The sequence below is a fragment of the Cyprinus carpio genome, unplaced genomic scaffold (assembly GCF_018340385.1).
Source record: "Cyprinus carpio isolate SPL01 unplaced genomic scaffold, ASM1834038v1 S000006497, whole genome shotgun sequence".
NCBI classification, from domain to species: domain Eukaryota; kingdom Metazoa; phylum Chordata; class Actinopteri; order Cypriniformes; family Cyprinidae; genus Cyprinus; species Cyprinus carpio.
The window spans coordinates 748,822-762,340 of NW_024879169.1; the positions used below are offsets into that span (position 1 = coordinate 748,822).

The 13,519-nt window shown below is 43.7% G+C and overlaps 1 long non-coding RNA gene across 1 annotated transcript; it reads left to right on the plus strand.

Moving 5' to 3' along the window:
- Positions 1 to 11,593: 11,593 nt before the first annotated feature.
- Positions 11,594 to 12,664, plus strand: LOC122143742. The gene is made up of 3 exons (XR_006159339.1): positions 11,594 to 11,685; positions 12,277 to 12,461; positions 12,547 to 12,664. It is a non-coding gene; the product is annotated as an uncharacterized LOC122143742 (long non-coding RNA).
- Positions 12,665 to 13,519: the final 855 nt, after the last annotated feature.

The following is a 13,519-nucleotide window of genomic DNA, read 5'->3' on the forward strand; positions in this document are numbered from 1 at the left end:
TGAGATTATAAAAAAAATAAAAAAGTGGCTGGTGACTGTGGATTTCGCAGAAAACGAATACACCTCGTAAAAACTAGCCGTATATTGATGTAGGCGGTCATGCAAACCTATTACGGCGGCATGGAGTAAATACTTCCTGGGGGTGAAAGGTGAAGCCGCATTGAAACCCTTCTCTGTTTAGATACTAGAGTTTCAACATAATTTCAATACAATTAAGCTGAGCTTTAAAAGGGCTCAATCATGGGGCAAGGATGTGTAGCCATTTAAGCGATATACATGAACGCGTCTGGGAATCGAGTAAAACTGTCGCGTGCATGTTTAAGTGTCAGCCTAAATGAACTTGGTATCTTATATAGTATCCGAAGACTTGATTGAATTGTTAGCATAAGACCCGACTAACAATACTAATTGGGGTGGTGGTGGGGGGGGTGTGTGGTTGGTGTTTTTTTATGATTAGAGTCCAATGGCGGCTGTATTAAAATGGTACAGCAACACTTTAATAGTCAAACATTTTGAAATCGTCCCACACGCTGAGCAACGGTGTGAGGGAGGGGCTGGGATCTGAGGATTTATGATTTGTTTGTTCACGCAAGTGAAGGGATGTGATGCCCAAAGTCTTCTTTATATGCAATGGAAAAAAACATAAGCGCTGGACTGTACCGAAACATATGCCACGAAAACACGACGCTAAAACCAAAGTAATTACAGTTGTGAGAGTGCGGAGTTTTGTGGTCCCTTCAACGAATAACGGGGTGGAACAGCACGGCAGAGAAGGGCGGATAATGCTATAGGCGATGGAATGAAACCACGGGACAGGACACTGAGTGGTTCATGTGTGTCCCTTCACCTTACACTAACACAATCCTTTACAAGTAGAGACAGAACAATTTATGCCAGAACAGCAACAACTCGACACGATATACTAATATACTTATAATTCTAACTGGATAAATATAATTGCAAGCAGGCTATGGGATAGAGTAGAGAGGATTAGTAAACCAAACACAAAAAAATAAGTTTAAAATAAGGGTAAAGCGATAGGCTACATAATGTAAGGTCCTGGGGCTGAGCGCTCGCATGGTGTCTGGACAATAGGCCAGGACATGGTGGGTGCCCATTTGAACGCTACAACAGGCGTATGTATTAGGGAACTGATAGACTTTGGCATTTCACACGTGTGGCAGTATGCAGCCGGGGACAGAAGGAAGATTCAGAAATTAATAGCAAATAGGGGTGGATCAACCAAGGAAAGTGCCCGCTCTCCGGAAGAAGAAGAAGGATGCCGTGTAGGAGTCAAAAAGGCAGTGACCGAAAGGTGGTAGGCGGTCCGGAACATGTTGGTGGTGGCTCGTGAACTGACTCGTGTGAAGGGGTGGCTAATTGGCCTCGGTGGGATGTCGGGCGGGGTGAAGGCAGCCCGGAGGCAACTGTCGAGCGAGCGAGTCACAATGCACGAGTGATTGGTGGTCCCAGTAAGGCATAACGTTCAAAATGCAGATGTGTTGTGACCAGTTTGAAAAATCAAGAATGATAAACAACAGGTTGACTAAAAAATTATTTGTAAATGCGGGACCGGGTTCCATTACGGCTCTGGCTGCAACTGGAACCTGGAAGATTAGGGGGGGAAGTGTATTATTTTTGTTTTTTATACCAAGAATGAACGGAATGAAAATTTTAATCCAGTAGATATATAGATATTAATATCGATATATATATAATTATATTAACGTGAGGGCGGTTTAAAGGAGCACAAGGAGGGATGTCAGGGTGAATAAGGCGGGGGCCGTGGGTGAAAGGGCTGCATGGATAAATGGGCTGTTCGTGTAAGTGGTGGATGAGTCGATTAGCCTAAGACTATCACGATTGTTTGAATGGCTTTTAAGGGGAGGTTATATTTTTATAATTTACTCTGGGCGTGAATGGGGTTAACAGTCTTCCTTTCATTTTACCAATGTACATTCAGTTAGCAATCTCGTCCCTTTGCGCCGTACCCCTGGTGGTAATTTCGCGAAGAATGGAATTTTGAACACCCGGCTGGCGGGAGGGGCATGGATGCAGGTATCGCCCGCGGCCCGTGTCGGGCGGGACACGGCGCTGCGCAATACGCGCGGCGGTATTACCCCATTTATAGGATTGAATCTACATTACTGTATGAAGCTATAAGGAGTGGATGAACAAAAAAATTATAGTGTTGATGTGTCGTGAGAGATTCCATGATTGTGGTTGGTGGTTTCCCTGTTGGAAGACGCGTATAAAATTGTGTCTATTTTAAAACTTGATCACTTGGGGGGCCCCAGGAAAACCTTTAGATAGGACGCTGTGCAAAAAAAGCTTAAGTTATCTGACTGCTATATGAAGCTATATGGGAGTATACACAGCACTATTTATATTGTGTGTGTGTGTGTGTGAATCGTGTGTGTGTGTTGTGAGGAGAAGAGAGAGAAGAGCATGGGACCTGATAGAGAGAGAGAGATAGGGAGGGAGAGAGAGTGTTTGTGGAGAGAGACCATTGCGCTACTACGCTTGTGATTGTCTTAGAGGAAGAATCTAAATTTACACGCGGATCTGTCGTCGGGCGGTCAGACACTATTTTCATTGAGATGTAAACAAATGTGTAATTATGCACCTGCTCCGCCTTTTAATGGTGGTGATATTATCGACTAAACAAAGGCAAGTACGTGGATTATGATTAAACACTGTCATACCATCCCTGCTTGGTGCCTTTGTCTGGTGAGAAGAGCCAGCAAGCAACACAAGAAAGGGTGGGGCGTTGACTTGTACCAAAGTTTTAGAAAATGATTATGCAGCTTGACCCCTCCAGCGAGCTGCAGCTTATTTGAAGTTGGTATTGCAGTTTTTGTTCATAAACATTATGTTCATTAAATTCTGATGCACAAAGTAGATTTTTTTTACAGGATTTTAAGGTTTTAAAACTGGCTTTACCATGTAGAAAAGACTCGGAAAGCCGGGGGTTCACACATGAAGGACCATCAATACGTTTCACCATCAAAAGTCAGCAGGTGCATAAACACACTCTCTTTCATTTATTGTTTACCTCCATGTGTAGTTCTGGAGAGCTGAAAGGTTGCATATTTGGATTTTTTCTGAACATCAGAGTAAGTGCACAAAGTCCTCTCTCACACTTTTCTCTCTCTCGTCTCTCTCTCTCTCTCTCTCTGGTGCATGCTGGGAGGTTGTGGGAGTGTTGAGACCGCGTGTTTGAGAGCGTTGCTGAGAGTGCTTGTGAATAATCTTTCAGTGTCTTTTTCTTTATATTTCTCTTCTCGGTTCGTTTCCTCTTTGGTCCCCTCGGGAGTGGTTGGCGTGTAGGAAGAGGAGTTTTATTCGTGTTGTTGTGTGTGCTGCTTCGCGGTGTGTGGTCGCCGGGATGGCGGAGGCTGCTCACACGCGCAGGGGAACGCCGACTCTTGTCACTTTCGAAACGGCGGCAGGTGTGTACCTGATGTCCGGGTGACAGTGTGTGGAGGATTTGCCTCTTGATTATCGGTCAGAAAATTGGTTTTTAAAAACATCGGTCTCTGCTTCCCGGGTTAAACCAAAGCGTGATTTTGTTATGTTTTAAAATCTGAATTACTCGTTAAATGATGAGTTGACAAAAACAAAATCTTTTGTTTTGCTTGTAAACAAAAGTTTAGCGCTTCCGGCTATGCCATGCCAAGCACTTCATCTTGTACACTAGGTGGCGGTAATACTCCTAAGGAAACGAGTGTGAGCAGCCAGTAACAAGTAGTAGTAGAAAGAAGACCGTCGTCAGTTTAGTTTCTCGCGCATGCGTCCTGGAGCTCTCCTGTGAACGAACGTCAGAGGCCTACAAGAGAGAAAATGAATAGTTGAATAAAGTCGTCTTTTGTTTGTTTTTTTACGCGCACGAACAAGTATTATCCGTCGCTTGAGAAACGTACGTTTGAGCCACTGTTTAGTGGCATGGACTATTTAAAACATTTTCTTCACTGACTTTCTGGACGGAGGACAAGTTTGGGCCCCCTTAAAGCCAATGGAGGGAGTAGTCCAGCGCTCCATATTTTAATCGACAAAAATATTAATTTGTGATCCGAAGACATTGAACGAAGACTTTACCTGGTCGGGATCACAAAATGAGGGTGATAATTACTGACAGAATTTTTCATTTTTGGGTGACCTATCCCTTTAAGACATCGTCCCTAGCCACACATTGAAGACAGTGAGTGCATGGTAATTGTGTGTGTTTCGTCTGCAAGCATAAAGATAGATATGCTACTGCGGCCTGCCGGTTTGGTGCAGTAAAATGAACAGACGGGGAGACATTATTATTTCTCATCTCAATTTTATGCTAGGTTTTATTGACTTTTACCGTGGCCATGGGCGATGCGGCCCCTAGCATCTGACCTGTACTCAAGAGCATATTTTCACAAGTCACCAAATCGGGGTTGACCATTAACAAGCCTGTGTCAAGTCCGAGTACAAATTCACCCCGAGTGCATGACAATCCGAGTTCATTGACACATTGGACTCGAGTCTGAGTCCAAGTTCGATGTACCCCCAACTCCTACAAAGTAGGGAACATTTAAACTGTCATGTGGGTAATTCACTGTGGGGTGAAGAAACTGCCTGGCTGTCCTGGTCAATTTGTGGCTCTGAAGGGCTAGGTCAGATGGCAAAAGTTCAAAAAGGGGATAAACTTAGATGTGAGGGGGATCCAGAGTGATTTTTCTGAGCCCTTTTTAGTTCCAGATGTTGCCGGATGAAGTGCAGTCCCATTGTATGCCTGCATCATCCACCTGACCTGTTTTGCTCAGTAAGCAAACTGCAAGGGGGGTCCCATTGATGTCTTTTCAGATAAGCCAGAATCAGTTTTTCAAATGATGTTTCATGACGACATTAGGGCCACAGGGTCTGGAGTAGTTAAGTCCTGTTATATTGGGTTTATTATGAGAACGGGGATGATGGTGGAGTGTTTGAAGCAGGAAGGGACTCTCACAAAACTCCCAGTAGATCTGTTGAAAGATCTGTGAAAAGATTGGGGCCAGCTGGTCAGCACAGGTATTCAGACAGGCTGGTGTGTCACACAGTCTGGGCCTGGTGCCTTTTTTCTTATAGTTTTTTCCTGAAGTCCTGGTGCACATCGTCCTCACGATCTTGTAGTGCAGCAGTGGGGGAAGGGTGATTTCAGGAGGTGTTAACAGTTGTAAGTAGAGAGATGGGCAGAATGGGTGTGGGGGGGGTTTCGAATCTACAATTAAAACTTGTTCAGGTCTTCGGCAAGTTGTTGATTCTCCTTAGTGCTGGGGGATGGTTGTCTTGTAGTTTGTGATGGCTTTCAACCTTTTTTCCACACTGAAGCTGAGTAATTGGAAGTGAACTGATCTTCCAAATCTTTAGTGTAGCACTCCTTTTAGCCGGGGGGCTCTAGCAATCTCAGGGAACTAGATTCAGTGTGTTCACCTGACCTGATTATACCAAGACTCTGTCCCCATGTTCTGTAGGCCATCCTATTTGGGCCTTACAAAGATGATCTGAGTTTTGCTTTAAACCATGTGAGCTTATCCTTGCTGAATGTTAAATAAGTCCCCAGGTAGGAATGCATATAATCCTCCACAGAAACGTAATATACACCTGTTTACAGTCTCTGTGAGTTCATACCAGATCAGAGTTGGTAGCAGCTTTTAAAATCACTCCAATCAGGTCAAAACAGGCTTTTAAAACCTCTACTCTGTTTTTATTGAGTCCATCTCTTTACAGTCTTTACTACAGGTTTAGCAGATTTAAGTTTTTTGCCTGCTAGGTCGGTAGAAGATGTACCAGGCGGTGATCAGAGAGCCCCAAAGATGTCCATGGGACAGAGCGATATGCATCCTTTAGTGCTTTGTACAGTGATCTTAGTATATTACTGTCTCTGAAGGGACATGTAACATGCTGTCTGTATTTTGGGGCAGTTCACGGCGAAAGATTTGCCTTTATTTAAGTCCCCAAGAATGAATACAACAGAGTCCGGGTGGTTGATGCTACTCGTCCTCTGTCATCGAAATCAGTGAGTTTTGCGAAAGCCAGATTCACGTGCGCTTGCGGAAGGAATGTAACACCTCACGAGAATGAAACGCACGTGGTGAATAGAACGGTTTTACAGTTAATGAAAGAGCGCTTCTAGATTGGGACAGCACGGTCTCTTTAACACAGTTACATGCTGTACATCACCTTTCAATTGATGTGAGAGAAACGCATGTATCGCTGGCCGCACGATTTCCTCGTTGAGTGTCCGCGACCGCTCTGAATAGCTGAACGCTCACCAGATGGCGCGCTCCTTGTCTGGTATGGCGTCATTCAGTCAGGTTTTCCGTGAAACATAGAGCAGAGGGTGAGAAACTGTCCTTAATTTGTCCCGGGAGAGCAGAAGTAGTTTGTCGGTTTGGTTGGGTAAGATTAGTGCAGGACAAACGGCCGTCAAAATCTCCTACTGTGCTTAGACGAGCGCGCCGGCTGCTTTCCCCGCTGCACGTCTGAAAGAAAATTTGATCAGAGGGCGGGGGTCTTCTCCGCCAGACGTACCATGAATTCTGCAAATAACATTTTTGAATAATATAAAACCGTAGGAGAGTTTGTGGTGTGTTCTTGGCGACTGTTCCGCAGTTAACCTGGGTAAATGATTGTGTTAAAAGAAAAAAAAAAAGAAAAAACGAACACAAAAACACAACTGAACAAGCAAAGCATGATGATGGCTGCCCATGTGCAGCACCTTCTTGGAACCAGAGAACTAATGTACTAAAGCGCATTGTGTGTTAGCGCAAAAGTACATTAATTTGATGCACGCAGTGCAAATCTCTCAGCATCGCACGTGGATTTCATGTGCTCTCGTACATAAAGCCTGGTTATCACTTTTTTGAGTGCAACAAGAGTCGGTTAGGGTCCGCAATGACGTACAAACAAATCATAATTGCGCGGGTGTACGATATGGCGGAGCGCTCAGAGCGGACATTCCCCGTGTGCAAGTTATATGAGGCAAAGTAATGGGGTTGACATAGCGCTGCTCTCTTGACCCGAGCAAGGGTGTGCGGCTGTGCACTTTAAAAGTGTTTGTTTCAGTGGGGAATTTATCCCTCTCGCTCAAAGTGTTGCATGTTTTGGACTGGTTTTGGAATTCGAGAAAACGAAAGAAAAAAATGCCTGAGAGTATTTTCAATAATTTAGAGAACTCTTGTTTCGAACATTGTTAACAACAATTGCTCCTTTGAAATCGTCAAGCGTTCTGTAAAGAAAAATCTTGTGCGCCCGTCATTTAAATGACTCTATTCATTCACTCACAAGACCGTACGTATGAGAGAAGGGCCTCTGAACGCAAGTTTCGTAAGGAACAAGACACTTCGGCAGGCTGTCTGTACGAAACGCCTTAAAGGAGGTCTTCTATTTTTTTCAGAAGGCTTATTAAGTCCTTTGCGTGTCTGAAATAACCCAGTCGCTCCAGTCACGGGGAGCGCATTGGTTTGATCACATTTCCTTCAAGAAAAACCTCGGTAAAGATCTTATTGACTCACATTTCCTTTCCCCCCTCCCTGTCATTATGATTTTATTTCAATTCACATTTTTTAAAGCAAATTATAGGATATCGTAGGGCCCCTGATCTTCACTTTTTTTTTTTTTTTTTTGTTGTGGTTTTTTTAATCCAATACCTTTTCTGAAGAAACCCAATCTTGATGTTTCCATGCAAAGTAATTTTAGACCAATTTCCAATCTCCTGTCAAATCCCTTTTATTGTTACATCTACCACAGCACATGTTCCTTGGTGGAGTGAAATTTTTGGGGAGCGTGCTCCAGAAATTGCAGAAACAATTTACATATAACCATACAGACTTCAACAGATGACAATGTGCAATATGCACATACATATAGTCAGTTCACACAGCTGTACTATTAGACATACTTACAGTTACAGCAACTACACATTATACCGCATATATATACATACAGTTAGCATGCTACACATTATACACTGTAACAGTGTTGTACACATTCTAATTTATGTAGACATACATATACACATAAAAAATATGCTAAGGTGCAACAGAATATGTACATGAACTGGATACACAAAATGTCATGGATGTGCATTGGATGGTATCCAGTGGTAGCAGTTAGAGTTATTGTATTAAATGCAGTGTGTACTGTATAGTCCAGTTTGAACTGTTGAAGTTAAAGTGGCAGTGTGTGGCATACCATATGGTTGGAGTATTCTGTCGGGTGCGGTAGGGTGTAGTAGTATTTGCAGCAATAGCTCTGGTAGCCCTAGCCGGAAAAAACAAGCTATACCTCACAGGTTCGGGTAGTGCGGGATCGGATGCTGCGGAGCTCACTTCCGAGGGCAGCAGAGATGAGCAGTCTGTGGAAAGGTGCTGGAAGCACTGATGATCCTCCGGGCTTTCTGTATACACCACCTGGTTTGTAGATGTCCTGGAGGGAGTGAAGCTACCTTACAATGTGGGCGGGCAGTCTGCTGACCCTGGCGAGGCTTGCGGTTGCCACAGCGGTGCTAGACTTTCCAAACCACCAGGCAGTGTGACTGCAGCCCATCAGGGAGAAGAGGCTCTCCACCGTGCAGGTGTCGAATGATCTGAGCATGCTGGGGCATCCTCACTTCCAAAGTTCCATGCTTCAGAAAGCCGTCTCCGTAAGAAGGAGAGGCGTTGGGACCGTGCCTTCTGCAGGCAATGTTTGCTTCACGTGTTGTTAGACAGGTGAGATCCTCACTGATGTCAACGCCGAGGAACTTAAAGCTGTTTACGCCCGCAATGGGTGTGTGTTTCTCTGCTTCTGTCTCCTACGTGAAGTGTGACACTGACATACAGCCAAAGTACGGTGACCCATACTCAGAATTCATGCTCTGCATTGGACCATGGCCAAAGTGCACACAGTCGGTCACACAGCAGGTGATAGCACACACACACCGTGGAACACACACCCTGGAGCAGTGGGCAGGAGCCATTTATGGTTCTCCTGACACCATTTTTAGTCAGGGTGCTCACCTCCTCTCTGATAGGCCGTCACTCATCGTTATTGGTGATTAGGCCTATCACCGTTGTGTCGTCAGCGAATTTGATGATAACGTTGGAGCTGTGTGGTGGCTGTGCAGTCATGTATGTACAGGGAGTACAGTGACTGGGCTGAGGACACCAGCCTTGAGGCCCAGCACCAGTGTTGAGGGTCAGGCAGGGGATGAAGTGCTTTGTTGCCCATTCTGACCACCCTGACTTTCTGCCTGTCAGGAAGTCCAGGATCCAGCTGCACAGAGATCCTGTTTAGGTCCCCCAGAGTCTGGAGCTTCGCAACAAGTTTGTGCATGCACTATGGTGTTAAATGCTGAGTCTGGTAGTCCACAAACAGCATGTCTCACATAAGGGTTTCTTTCATTTTCCAGGTGGGAGAGAGCAGTGTGTAGGGTGAAAGCAAATAGCATCGTCTGTAGAACGGTTGCTAACGATATTCAAATTGTAGCGTATCCATTGAGGCAGGCAGCACAGAGCAGATGTAGTCTCAATGATGATCTGGGTGTAAGAGCAACGGGGCCTCCAGTCATTCCAAGCATGTGATTTTAGCGGGGGGTTCTTTTTCTTTGGTATGGGGGCACAATGGAGGTGGATTTTTTTGAACAGCACGAGGTATCAAGCAGCAGACCAGATGAGACGGGAGAGGCTGACTGTCGTAATGTCTATGAAAAAACTCCCAGCTAGTTTGGGATGCCATCAGGACGCCACATTCTTGCGAGATATTCACCACATTGGAAGGATCAGGTTGGTCACGATATCCGCCGACAGAGACAGAGAGTGCACTCACCTCTCTCTTCTGCAGCAGCCGCGGGAGTGCTCTCTGTGTGGGAGCGATGTTTTGAGCCTTGAAACATGAGCATAAAGTATGGAGTATTAAGCTCATGACCGGTAGAGTGGGGGGGGGCGGTAAGAGTGTCGCTATACAGCAAAAATGTTCCACACATGGGTACTGATATTACTTCCCTTTAAAATCTGTGCTGTTATTGATGCCGACTGCAACATGCTTCTTGCATCGTTGGTGTTGAAATTGTTCTTCAACTTTGTTTTTTATATGTGTCTTTTTGCGGCTTTGATGGATTTGCCTGATACGTACCGTGGCTTGTTATGCAATCATCAGCGGGTTTTTTCCGGATTAAAAAAGCGAATGTCTGCGCTGACAAGGCTGCTCGAATATTGCTATTAATCCACAGTTTTTGGTTGGGGTATGTACGGGGATTGGTTTTTGTCGCACAATACATATTCTACACACTTCCTGATGAAACATGTTACAGTTTCTGAGTATGCCTCTATTGTCATCATCAGACGCGGCCCGGAAGATGTCCCAGTCCACGTGATCAAAAAAACAGTCCTTGAGTATAGCATCTTAGTGGTCCGACCAGCATTGAATTGTCCTGAGGGCGGGTGCGGGGGTTCCCGTTTCAGTTTCTGCCTATAACGGGTACTCACTCAACTACAGTATTTTTCTGAGTTCAAATTCAGTATCCAAAAACTGTTCAGCATCAGGTTATAGAAATTACATAGCTTGAATCGTGCATTAGGTTGAAAGTTACAAACGGTATTATGCCTGTCTTCTGATAATGGGAATCGCTGTTGCTTTTGGTCCTTTTTAGGTCTCACTTCAGCATTTGATATGTGTTGATCATAAAATTTTTAATTTCTAGATTGGAAAGTTATGTAGGCATCGAGGACATGCGTTTTAAAAATGAAAGCTGAGATTCTTGCGATTCGAATGATACTACTATTTTAAGAAACATTAACACAGCAGGTACAATCAGTGTCTTTTGTTCTGACCAGCAACAACCGAACCCACCCCCCTGAGGGAAAAACAATAATCGAACTGAGGAAACTCACCTATAATGCCTTTAGTTGGTCCAAAAATCCATTACATTCCAAAAAAAACGGTGTAGTTACACTGAAAAGGGTCCAGACTATCCAATTTAGTGAAATATTTAGTCCATAGCACATGTATATGTTGATAAACATCCACAGACTGAAGTAGTATCATTTCAGATTAGCCGATAGAGCAATCAATACATCTGTGTTTTCTCACGGGTAACTTGTGTTCGCCTGCACAGATCATGAAAACAATGGTCTTAAAATGGCCGCTGAACTCTGCCCTTTTGATAGACACCTCTCTTGAGCCAATAGCTGCCCTTCTATGAGGTGTTTATGAGCCAGTTATAGCACCCAATAAGCTTCACCTTCAATGGACTGGTCAGCCTCTCTTTGATGGACAATAGATCGAGCCTATTGCATCAGAGTTTGGAAATGACGGTCGTTTCTGATAGCCAATGAAATTCTGAAAAGATTAATATGCATTTTTAGTCGGGGGGATCAAACTATCAACACATAGCTCCTTGCGCAAAGTGTGAAAGGAGCTCGTGCGTCATGCGCCATGGGGCGGGCGCAAAAGTCACTCATATAGTGGACCGTTCTCAGAGAGTTTTTAAACTTGGAGAAAGTTTGACGAAGAGAGAAATGGCGAAGAGAACGACGAAGACAGACTTTTCACTCGAAGAAGTTGTGGAACAATGCACTCGGCGTGACAGTGAGTCGGAAGATGACATTAGTGACGAAGAGAGCACGTCTCATCTGTTTGACTCCATAGCGGAGGATCTGTTTTTTGGACGGGGAGGGACGTCACTCTCGACAAGTAAGTGTTTCATTATATTTGATAACATTTACTGTATGTACTGAGGTATGTGGTGAGACCGTGTCCGTGTGTTGGTTCATTTATTCGCTCATACAAAAGTTTGGTTTTGGTGCGCGCATGTATCCACGCCTGTGTTTGTTTGTTTGTGTGTTTGAGGCGTCACGCTTTCGACCGTGTTTTGGTGAGGTATTCATCCCTTTGTTTGAGTGTGCGTTGCCTTCGACCGTGTTTTTGTGTGAGCATGTATCCATGCGTTTGTGTTTGTGTGTGTTTGTGTGTGTGTTTGAAACGTCACGCTTTCGACGGTGTTTTGGTTAGCGCGTGTATCATCATTCCTTTGTTGTGGGTGCGTTTGGAGATGCGTCATGCCTTCGACCGTTGTTTTTGTGTGAGCATATATCCATGCCTTTGTTTGTTTGTTTGTGTGTGTGTGTGAGTGTGTGTGTGTGCACATGTATACTCATGCACCGGTGTAAATGTCTAATTGTTTGTTTGCATGTTTCTGTTTATTTATGTGTGAGCATGGGGGAAAAAAGTAGAATACAGAAAAGATGTAAATGTTTTGTAAAATTATTTTATTTTTTATCACAGACAATCACCTGACACTGAATCAGATGAAGACTGGGAGCCAGTGGAGAGACACAAGAGATGTGTTTATGTTCAACAATCCACACAGCCCATACTGGGGATGCCATTCAGAGGAGAGTCAAAGATGAGGATGGGCACTGGGTGTTGTGGGACATCTCTGTTCCACCAGCAGTGAAAGAGTACAACCGGTAGGTGTTATATAATCAACCATCTTTTATTCTATTTGAAAATAAATAAAATGTGGCTCAATGTTGTTTTGTTCTGTCCATACAGGTGCATGGGTGGAGTGGACCTCTCTGATGCCCTGATCAGCTATTACAAAGTCATCCACAAGACCCAGAAGTGGTACTTCATGGACATTGCCATTGTGAAATGCCTTCCTTCTTTACAAGGTTATCACTAAAGGTAAAGGACAGGTACCAATGCACCAGAAGGCATTCAGAGAGACACTTGTTGAAGAGTGTCAGCGGCAGCAGCAGTTGACAGACCTGCTCCATCGCTCCACTCCACACAGAGCACATCACAAGCCTGTACATATAAGTGGAGACAGCACCACAGGTCGTCTGAGGTGCAGACATTGCCATGCAAAGACACCTGTGAAGTGCTCTTCTTGTGATGTGCCTTTGTGCTTTTTGCCAAGTCGTGATTGTTATAATGAGTGGCATGTGGCCAATAACCTGTAACTTATTTTTTTATAACTACTTTTTTTTTTTTGTAAATAGTTATGTAGTGTAATACATTAGTGTGTTTAATAATATTATATATATATATATATATATATATATATTTTATATATATATATATATATATAATATATAAAAAAACATTACACTTGTTTTGGTCTCTTGATGTATTTGCACAAAGTTAGTGTCAAGAATTGAAAAAAAAACAAAAATGATTGACAGTGACAGTGAATCTGGATAAGGAATAGAATAGCTCTGAGTGTAACCTTTCATTAGAGACCAAAATTATGACTGTAAGTTGAAGCATTCAAAAATTACTGCCTTTTATGTGTCAATGGTTACAAAGGGCTATTTGGAGCTCTCCAAGTGGCCTTTTTTGGGGGAGCGCCTAGACATAAACTTATTATATAAACGTGTAATACACAAATTTTCTAAGGTATTGTTAAAAAATTGGTAAATTTTGCTTGGTAAGGCTTCATGCTTTGATCCCATTGTGTTTTTCAGCTAATAGCTCCCAACTATAGTCATCTGCAGGCATCTATTTACAAATAAAATGTAGGGCG